Genomic DNA, 11,465 nt, shown 5'->3' on the forward strand with positions numbered 1-11,465 from the left:
GAGATTGTGCTTGCCCGTGGGATGGGTCTCAAGTTGGGCTAGTCATTGGTTGGCCATTTCCTCCGTCTCTGCTCCATCATTGTTCCTGCATATCTTGTAGGCAGGACACATTGCGTCGAAGTTTTTTTTTTGTTTCTTTGTTGTTTTGTTTTGTTTTCCATTTTTATTTCATACATTTTTGTATTGTATATTTTCTTTATTTACATTTCTTTTCTTTTCTTTTTAGTGTTTGTTCTTTTCTTTATTGTTATTTTTATTATTTTTATGTTAAAATTTTATTAGATATTTTCTTCATTTACATTTCATATGCTATCCACTTTCCTACTTTCCTCTCTGAAAGTCCCCTATACCCTTCCCTCGCCCTGCTCCCCAACGCACCCAGTCCTGTTTCCTGGCCATGGCATTCCTCTCTGTACTGGGGCATATAATCTTCGCAAGACCAAGGGCTTCTAATGTTTTCCCTTTTCCAGGTCTCCCCTTAGGAAGGTTTTATGGGTGTATTGGTATCCTTATGTCTCCACTGGTAGTCCTGCCTGGCTACAGGAGCTGGCCTCTTCAGGATCTATATCCCCCACTGCTAGCTGCCTTAGCTAAAGTCACCATCACAGATTCCCTGGGGTCTCCCTTATCCCATTTCTCTGGCACATCTTTAAAATGCCAACCCCTCCCTACCAGCTAAGTATTTCTGTTCAGTCTTCCAGTCCTCTCTCTATGACTCTCCCCACATCTGAGACCCACTCACCCACTCAGTTATTTTTTTCAGGGGCATCATGATATTTGCAGGCAAGTGTACGGAATTAGAAAATATGATCCTGAGTGAGGTAACCCAGACCCAAAAGGACATAGCTGCTATACTTATAAATGGATATTAGTCATAAAGTACAGGATACTGATGTTATAATCTACAGACACTCAGAAGCTAAATAACAAGAAAGGCCAAAGGAGGATGTTTGTGTCTCACTCAGAGGGGGAATATGGTGGAACTGATGGGAGAAGGGATGGGGAATCCCATGACTTTCAAAGATAAATAATTTATATTCATGCATAGACAAAATATTTCAACCTTAGAAGTAATATAATTAGAAGAATGATACCTGGACAACCTAGCTATATTTATTGAAAGGATAATTGGAGTAACTTTGTAAGGAGGGCATCTACCATTGATATTAGGGCCAAAATTTGAGTTGAGTACCAAGTATTAATTTAAGTATGCATGTTACAAAGGTAGATTCTGGCCAGGCGTGGTGGTGCACGCCTTTAATCCCAGCCCTCAAGAGGCAGAGGCAGGTGGGTTTCTGAGTTCGAGGCCAGCCTGGTCTACAAAGTGAGTTCCAGGATAGCCAGGGCTATACAGAGAAACCCTGTCTCAAACAACAAAACAAGACAAAACAAAACAAAAACAAAAAACAAAGGTATATTCTGAGCACTGTGAGTCACATTATTCTTCAACTGACATAAGTTATGGAGTGACAGAAATTTTATGGTTCAAAATATATCTTATTTTATCAACTTCATCTTTTGGCAGAACTCTGAGGAGTTTTAAACTGAAGAGGGACAGAGATTTGCTTTGTTCTGTTTGTTCTGTTTCTAAATTGTATTTAAACAGTATAATTTTAAATCCTACACTTTAGATTTTCTTTATCAGTTCTCTTGGTTATGAGGCTGGTAACAGTAAAAGACAAAGGTAAAAAGGAACTATTATTATCTTCATTATTTTTGCTACTATTGAGTACATTTTCTTTAAAACTATAAAACTCTTATATACAACAATATTTAAAACTTCTTCATGTGGTAACAGATGAAATCAAAAGTTTAATGACAAGAAAAGGATATGATTAAAAATTATATACTAACACTTAAAGATATTTTAGCAAACAACTGAAAATATAAGTATCTCAATAAGAAAAATGGGCAGGGACTGAAATGTTCAAAAGGATATGTGGCTAGTTAGTATAAGAATAATTTTATAGGGACTAGAAACAGATTATTTGAACTTATTATATTTGACACAAATGAAATTGAAATATCAATGTACTAAACACATGCAGAATATCTACTTTGTATGTGATAACCTATGATCATGTTACCCAAAAGTTTGGTTATAATATCTGGATGTTTACTTCATATGGGACATATTTATTGTCATTTACTGCTTCAGAAACTTTTCCATCTGCACAAAGCAAACACAAATAAAAGTCCCGGGTGACCTATAGTCAGGCTTTTATAGATTTAGGTCTGAAAGCCCTAAATACAAAATCATACCCTGTAATACCCGTAGAGGTCATGCAGGATCTCTAAGGATATAAAGTAGGCAGGTAGTAACTTGAAATATGAATGACCTATCTAAGATGATATTTACTTTTCTCTTCAAAAGATTATTACTGTGTCAGCATGTATTTCAATGTTGTCAGGACCTTGTGGGTAGAAAAAGTACATGTAATTTAAAACCAACAAAGAAAACAAAACCTCTTAATTTGGCTCCATCAGAATCTGATGCAATAAAACAACAATAGTAATGTCTTTCTTAAGAGTATCTTCTTTTGGCTTCTAGAACAGAAGCTATCCCTGTAGTCCTGCATTTATTTTGTAGAATAAAATTTTGAAATTAATACTCTATGGTTAATAAGAAATGAAAATGATCCAAGTAACGCTTGGAGTTGAATGTGGAGATTGTACGGTTTGAAGAGCTCTTAAACTATAATGTGATTACAAGCTGTGATGGTTTATATATGCTTGGCCCGGGGAGTGGCACTATTAGGAGGTGTGACCTTGTTAGAGTAGGTGTGGGCTATAAGGCTCTCATCCTAACTGCCTGGAAATCAGTATTCTGCTAGCAGCCTTCAGATAAAGATGTAGAACTCTCAGCTCCTCCTGCACCATGCCTGCCTGGATGCTGCCATGTTCCTGCCTTGATGATAATGGACTGAATCTCTGAACATGTAAGCCAGCCCCAATTAAGTGGTGTCCTTATAAGAGTTGCCCTTGTCATGGTGTTTGTCCACAGCAGTTAAACCCTAACTAAGACACAAGCATTGATGTGTCACAAGCTGAGCCTTAAGATGGTAAGATCCTTAAATAGAGGAAGTGGGGCATGTAGTTGTGCTGTTTGGAGAACAATTGTTTAGCACTGAGCTTCTGGGAACTGTAACTGAAAATATAATTTAAAAACATAAACATGTCCAACAAAAATAGATAATAATACTATTTATTTAAAACATTACACACATTGATTTCAGTTTATAGAAAAAAAATCAAACTGAAACAAAATAACACTTTCTATCCTACTACTTGGCTTACATAGATCTAGAAGATGCCATTCAGGGTTTTAAGTGATGAAAACACCAATGGTCTTACCCAACTGAGAATACTATGAACTATATTGCCAAGTGAAAGACAAGATGTTTCCACTGGTACTATAGTGTCATGATTATTACAGAGATTAGTGATTCTTTTCTCATTTAGGTCAAAGCCTGCTCCATAAGACAAAATCCATATCTGATACTATCAACTTGGTTAAAACTCTGAGGCTGGGCAGGTGATAGGCACTAGAGGGAAGGCTACTTGGTTAGTTCATTTTTAAATTGATATTTAGAGTTGCCAAAATGACTTACAAATATTTATATTTATGTCAGTGTATTATTGCTGTTGTCACATCTGGTCAAAAAAGGTTCTTACAGCAGTTGGTAGCAGTTATTGCAGAGATATAACTTGGAAATATGTGAAGAATAAGTTATTATTCAACACCAAGACCTAAATATCTCCCATTCTAAAGATCAGGAAACACTATAGAAAGGGATCAGAAAGAATATATAAAGCAGCAGAAGGAGTAATGTGTCGTGAGATCTTCTTTTCAGGTATGACACATACCAGTTACATGTTATAGCAGTTTTAATTTCCTGAACATGATTAAGCCCTTTGACATTCCACCAAGGGGTGGTGCTCAGAAGTTCCTACTCTCTCTGATGCTTTACTGGCAGTTAACTGTTGCAAAGGGATATCTATAGGAAGTTAGAGTGTGCTGAGGGAGTGAGAGACATTTTCTTTAGTAGTTTAGCCATTGTTAAGTTGTTTAAGCTTCTGTAAATGACCCCTACTAATCTCATTGGATCACTAAAAAATAAAAAGACAAGAATATAAGACTAGTTGGAAAAAACATGAAGATGTGTGGCTGTGAGAAAGGGATAATAGAGGATAAAAGAAAGTACAGATGATCAAAATGCATTATATACATATATGAAAATTTCATAAAGAAACACTACTATGTATAATTGATGAATACTACTAAAATTAGTAAAATTTGTTTTAAAAGAGAGCCAACTATAGCCAATTAAAAAAAATTCACATAGCCTCACAATTCAATAGTGCCACTGGTTAACAAGAAAGGGCAATCCATTCTTCAGGTCCAAAACTGTGCCCGGGGTTTTGTCAGCTCTACACCTGTGCCCATACCCAGAGAGAGCTTGACTCCCAGGAGGTTCATCATAACCAAGCTCACAGGTGAGACACTCACTCTCTAACTCAATACCTGACCTAACTGGTACCACCATGGACACAGTGGAGGTGGGACCTATACACCTTGCAGGAGACACATCCTCCTTCCAGCCCCCAATTCTGCCCAGGGCAGAACCAGCACTCCAGCCCTGCTCTCACACCCAGAGACAGCTTGACTCTGAGGAGGTCCATCATAACCAGGCTCAGGAGTGATGGGTTCCAGTCAGAGACAGCAAGAACAGTTAACACCAGAGATAACCAGAAGTTGTGAAAGGCAAGCACAAGAACACAAGCAACAGAAATCAAGGCCACTTGACTCCATCAGAACCCAGTTCTCCCATCACAGCAAGTTTGGATATCCTAACACACCTGAAAAGCAAGATTCTGACCTAAAATCCCACAAGAAAGTCTCAGATGTCAGGGATGTGAGAGGTTCCCTGGACCCAATGGGGATGAGATTAGAGGAAATACCCAACAGATAGGAGATAGAGCCTGTAGAGACCACATCCAGTAGATAGTCACAGCCCCTAGTTAAGGGTTGGGGCCACCCACCCATCTCAAAAATTTTAAGCCAGAATTGTTCCTGTATAAAGGAAGTATGGGGATGGAAAAAAGAAAAAGAAAAAGAACAGAGACTGAAGGAAAGGCCACCCAGAGACTGCCCTACCTAGGGATACATCCCATCTGCAGACACCAAACCCTGTCACTATTGTTGATGCCAAGATGTGCTTGCTAACAGGAACCTGGCATGGCTGTCCTCTGAGAGGTTCTTCCAGCACCTAAGACAGATGCAGGTGCTCAAAGCCAACCATTGGACTGGGCATCACCACCCAAATGGAAGAGTTAGGAGAATGGCTGCAGGAGCTGAAGGGGTTTACAACCCCATAGGAAAACAATAACAACTAGCCAGACCCCACAGAGCTTCCAGGAACTAAACCACCAACCAGAGTATTAATGGGCCAGTCCATGATTTCAATTGCATATATAGCAGAGGACTGTCTTATCTGACACGAATGGGAGGAGAGGTGTTTGGTCCTGTGGAGACTTGTTGCTCCAGTGAGGAGGGGATGCTAGAGGTATGACCTGGGAGTGGGTGGCTGGGTGGGTGAGTGAGCACCCTCTTAGAGGCAAAGAGGTGGAGTATAGAAATGGGCTTTGCGGAAGGGAGACCAGGAATGGCGACAACATTTGAAATGTTAAAATAAATAAAATAATTAATAAAAAAGTCAGCTATTGAATAGATCACAGGGCCCCCAATGGAGGAGCTAGAGAAAGCACCCAAGGAACTAAAGGGAACTGCAACCCTATAGGTGGAACAACAATATGAACTAACCAGTATCCTGGAGCTCTTGTCTCTAGCTCCATATGTATCAAAAGATGGCCTAGTAGGCCATCACTGGAAAGAGAGGCCCATTGGACTTGCAAACTTTATATGCCCCAGTACAAGGGAATGCCAGGGCCAAAAAGGGGGAATGGGTGTGTAGGGGAGTAGGGGGTGGGTATGGGGGACTTTTGGGATAGCATTGGAAATGTAAATGAGGAAAATACCTAATTAAAAAAAATGTGTTCCAACCCCCACCCAAAAAAAAAAACAGACACAAATGTCATGTTATTTAGATCACCTTCATTATCTGATTATAACTCTTGTTTTTCCTGAATAATAATTCATAGCATTCCTATTTAATGTTATTTTTAACTGCATGTCAAAACATATATATGTGTGTGTGTGTGTGTGTGTGTGTGTGTGTGTGTGTGTGTTAGGCCTTGAAACATTCTGCATCTTCATTAGTAGATATCAAGAAATATAAGTTAAGTTTTCTTCATATAAAAGAGACATCTTGGTTCCGGGACTCTGCCAAGAATATTCTGCATAGGTGAGAGTGCGGAATACAGAAGCTGACTGCTTCTGGGACAGGTGGGAGCCACAGAGCTTCTAAGGCAGGCCCCTTTTCGGGCCCCAGACATCTGGGCATTTTCCCAGCCAGAGGATAGCAGTCTGCCCGGCCTGGGAGCACTTTGCCTGAGCATCTGCAGCAGACATCTTGATTCCGGGACCCCGCTGAGAGTATTCTGCACAGGTGAGAGTGTGGAATACAGACGCTAACAGTTTCTGGGACAGGTGGGAGCCACAGAGCTTCTAAGGCAGCCCCCTTTTCGGGCCCCAGACATCCAGCCACTTTCCCGGCCAGATGATAGGGGCCACTTGGCCAAGGAGCACTTTGCCTGAGGATCGGCTGCAGACATCTTGGTTCCAGGACTCCTCTGAGAGTATTCTGCACAGGTGAAAGTGTAGAATACAGAGGCTAACAGCTTTTGGGACAGGCCTAAGCAACTCAGCTTCGGGACAGGTCCTGTTTTGGGCCTTAATCTTCGGCCTGGAGGAATGTCCTAACGCCAGATATCTGTGCACCTTCCCTGTAAGAGGAGAGCTTGCCTGCAGAGAGCACTCTGATCACTGAAACTCAGAGGAGAGAGCTAGTCTCCCAGGTCTGCTGATAGAGGCTAACAGAATCAACTGAGGAACATGCTCTAACCAGAGACAACTAAATCAACTAACTCCAGAGATTACGAGATGGCAAAAGGAAAAGGTAAGAATCTTACTAACAGAAACCAAGACCGCTCACCATCACCAGAAACCAGCACTCCCACTTCACCCAGTCCAGGGCATCCCAACACACCCGAAAAGCTAGACTTGGATTTAAAAGCATATCTCATGATGATGGTAGAGGACATCAAGAAGGACTTTAATAACTCACTCAAAGAAATACAGGAGAACACTGCTAAACAGGTAGAAGATCTTAAAGAGGAAGCACAAAATTCCCTTAAAGAATTACAGGAAAGCACGACCAAACAGATGATGGAATTGAATAAAACCATCCAAGACCTAAAAAGGGAAGTAGACACAATAAAGAAAACCCAAAGTGAGGCAACGCTGGAGATAAAAACCATAGGAAAGAAATCTGGAACCATAGATGCAAGTATCAGCAACAGAATACATGAGATGGAAGAGAGAATCTCAGGTGCAGAAGATTCCATAGAGAACATTGGCACAACAATCAAAGAAAATACAAAATGCAAAAAGATCCTAACTCAAAACATCCAGGAAATCCAGGACACAATGAGAAGACTAAGCCTACAAATAATAGGATTAGATGAGAATGAAGATTTTCAACTCAAAGGGCCAGCAAATATCTTCAACAAAATTATAGAAGGAAACTTCCCAAACCTAAAGAAAGATGCCCATGAACATACAAGAAGCCTACAGAACTCCAAATAGACTAGACCAGAAAAGAAATTTCTCCCGACACATAATAATCAGAACAACAAATGCACTAAATAAAGATAGAATATTAAAATCAGTAAGGGAAAAGGGTCAAGTAACATATAAAGGCAAGCCTATCAGAATTACACCAGATTTTTCACCAGACTATGAAAGCAAGAAGAGCTTGGACAGATGTTATACAGGCACTAAGAGAACACAAATGCCAACCCAGGATACTATACCCAGCCAAAATTTCAATTACCTTAGATGGGGAAACAAAAGTATTACACAACAGAACCAAATTCACCCATTATCTCTCCATGAATCCAGCCCTTCAAAGGATAATAACAGAAAAAAAGCAATACAAGGATGGAAACCATGTCCTAGAAAAATCAAGAAGGTAATCCCTCAACAAACCTAAAATAAGACAGCCACAAGAACAAAATGCCAACTTTAACAACAAAAATAATAATAAGCAACAATTACTTTTCCTTAATATCTCTTAATATCAATGGACTCAACTCCCCCCCCCCAAAAAAAAAAGACATAGACTAATAGACTGGCAACACAAACAGGACCCAACATTTTGCTGCTTACAGGAAACCCATCTCAGGGAAAAAGATAGACACTACCTCAGAATGAAAGGCTGGAAAACAATTTTCCAAGCAAATGTTCTGAAGAAACAAGCTAGAGTAGCCATTCTAATATCGAATAAAATCGACTTCAAACCCAAGGTCATCAAAAAAGACAAGGAGGGGTACTTCATACCCATTAAAGGTAAAATCTTCCAAGAGGAACTCTCAATTCTGAATATCTATGCTCCAAGTACAAGGGCAGCAACATTCATTAAAGAAACTTTAGTAAAGCTTAAAGAACACATTGCACCTCACAGAATAATAGTGGGGTACTTCAACATACCTCTTTCACCAATAGAAAGATCATGGAAACAGAAACTAAACAGGGACACAGTGAAACTAACAGATGTTATGAAACAAATGGATCTAACAGATATCTACAGAACATTTTAATCCAAAATAAAAGGATATACCTTCTCAGCACCTCATGGTACCTTCTCCAAAACTGACCAAATAATTGTACACAAAACAAGCCTCAACAGATACAAAAATATTGAAAGAGTGCATCCCATGCATCCTATCAGATCAACATGGACTAAGGATGATCTTCAATAACAAAATAAATAATAGAAAGCCAACATTCATGTGGAAACTGAACACTCTCCTCAATGATACCTTGGTCATGGAAGGAATAAGGAAAGAAATTAAGGACTTTTTGGAGTTTAGTGAAAATGAAGCCACAACATACCCAAACTTATGGGACACAATGGAAGCATTTCTAAGAGGAAAACTCATAGCTCTGAGTGCCTCCAAAAAGACACTAGAGAGAGCACACATTAGCAGCTTGACAACACACCTAAAAGCTCTAGAACAAAAGGAAGCAAATTCACCCAAGAGCAGTAGACATCAGGAAATAATCAAACTCAGGGGCAAAATCAACCAAGTAGAAACAAGAAGAACCATTCAAAGAATCAGCCAAATGAGGAGCTGGTTCTTTGAGAAAATCAACAAGATAGAAAACCCAATGGAGGAGCTAGAGAAAGCACCCAAGGAACTAAAGGGAACTGTAACCCTATAGGTGGAACAACAATATGAACTAACCAGTACCCCGGAGCTCTTGTCTCAAGCTCCGTATGTATCAAAAGATGGCCTAGTAGGCCATCACTGGAAAGAGAGGCCCATTGGACTTGCAAACTTTATATGCCCCAGTACAGGGGAACGCCAGGGCCAAAAAGGGGGAATGGGTGTGTAGGGGAGTGGGGGGGTGGGTATGGGGGACTTTTGGGATAGCATTGGAAATATAAATGAGGAAAATACCTAATTAAAAAAAAGAAAAAAAAAAGAAGAAGAAGAAAGAAAAGAAAACCCCTTAGCCAGACTCATGAGAAGGCACAGGGAAAACATTCTAATTAACAAAATCAGAAATGAAAAGAGAGACATAACAACAGATGCTGAAGAAATCCAAAACAGATCGTTCTACAAAAGGCTATACTCAACAAAAATGGAGAACCTGGATGAAATGGACAAGTTTCTAGATAGATAACAGGTATCAAATTTAAATCAAGATCAGGTTAATGATCAAACAGTCCTATATCCCCTAAAGAAATAGAAGTAGTCATTAATTGTCTCCTAACCAAAAAAAGCCCATGACCAGATGGGTTTAGTGCAGAGTTCTATCAGACCTTCAAAGAAGATCTAATTCTGGTTCTTCACAAACTATTCCACAAAATAGAAACCAAAGGTATTCAACCCAACTCATTCTATGAAGCCACAATTACTCTGATACCTAAACTACAAAAAGACCCAACAAAGATAGAGAACTTCAGACCAATTTCCCTTATGAATATCGATGCAAAAATCCTCAATAAAGTTCTCTATAACGAATCCAAGAATACATCAAAACAATCATCCATCCTGACCAAGTAGGTTTCATCCCAGGGATACAGGGATGGTTCAGTATATGGAAATCCATCAACGTAATCCAGTATATAAACAAGCTCAAAGAAAAAAAACCACATGATCATCTCATTAGATGCAGAGAAAGCATTTGACAAATCCAACACCCATTCATGATAAAAGTCTTGGAAAGATCAGGAATTCAAGACCTATACCTAAACATGATAAAAGCAATCTACAGCAAACCAGTAGCCAACATCAAAGTAAATGGTGAGAAGCTGGAAACAATTCCACTAAAATCAGGGACTAGACCAGGATGCCCACTTTCTCCCTACCAATTCAACATTGTACTTAAAGTACTAGCCAGAGCAATTCAACAACAAAAGGAGATCAGGGGGATACAAATTGGAAAGGAAGAAGTCAAAATATCACTTTTTGCAGATGATATGATAGTATATATGAGTGACCTAAAAATTCCACCAGAGAACTCCTAAGCCTGATAATCAGCTTCAATGAAGTAGCTGGATATAAAATTAACTCAAACAAGTCAAAGGCCTTCCTGTACACAAAGGACAAACAGGCTGAGGAAGAAATTAGGGAAACCACACCCTTCTCAATAGTCACAAACAATATAAAATACCTTGGCGTAACTCTAACTAAGGAAGTAAAAGATCTGTATGATAAGAACTTCAAGTCTCTGAAGAAAGAAATTAAAGAAGATCTCAGAAGATGGAAAGATCTCCCATGCTCATGCATTTGCAGGGTCAATATAGTAAAAATGGCTATCTTGCCAAAAGCAATCTACAGATTCAATGCAATCCCCATCAAAATTCCAACTCAATTCTTCAACGAATTAGAAAGGGCAATCTGCAAATTCATCTGGAATAACAAAAAATGTAGGATAGCAAAAACTCTTCTCAAGCATAAAAGAACCTTTAGTGGAATCACCATGCCTGACCTAAAGCTTTACTACAGAGCAATTGTGATAAAAACTGCATGGTACTGGGATAGCGACAGACAAGTAGACCAATGGAATAGAATTGAAGACCCAGAAATGAACCCACACAACTATCGTCACTTGATCTTTGACATGGGAGCAAAAACCATCCAGTGGAAAAAAGACAGCATCTTCAACAAATGGTGCTGGCACAACTGGTGGTTATCATGTAGAAGAATGCAAATTGATCCATTCCTATCTCCTTGTACTAAGGTCAAATCTAAGTGGATTAAGGAACTCCACA

Source organism: Mus musculus, chromosome X (genome assembly GCF_000001635.26).
Source record: "Mus musculus strain C57BL/6J chromosome X, GRCm38.p6 C57BL/6J".
NCBI lineage: Eukaryota > Metazoa > Chordata > Mammalia > Rodentia > Muridae > Mus > Mus musculus.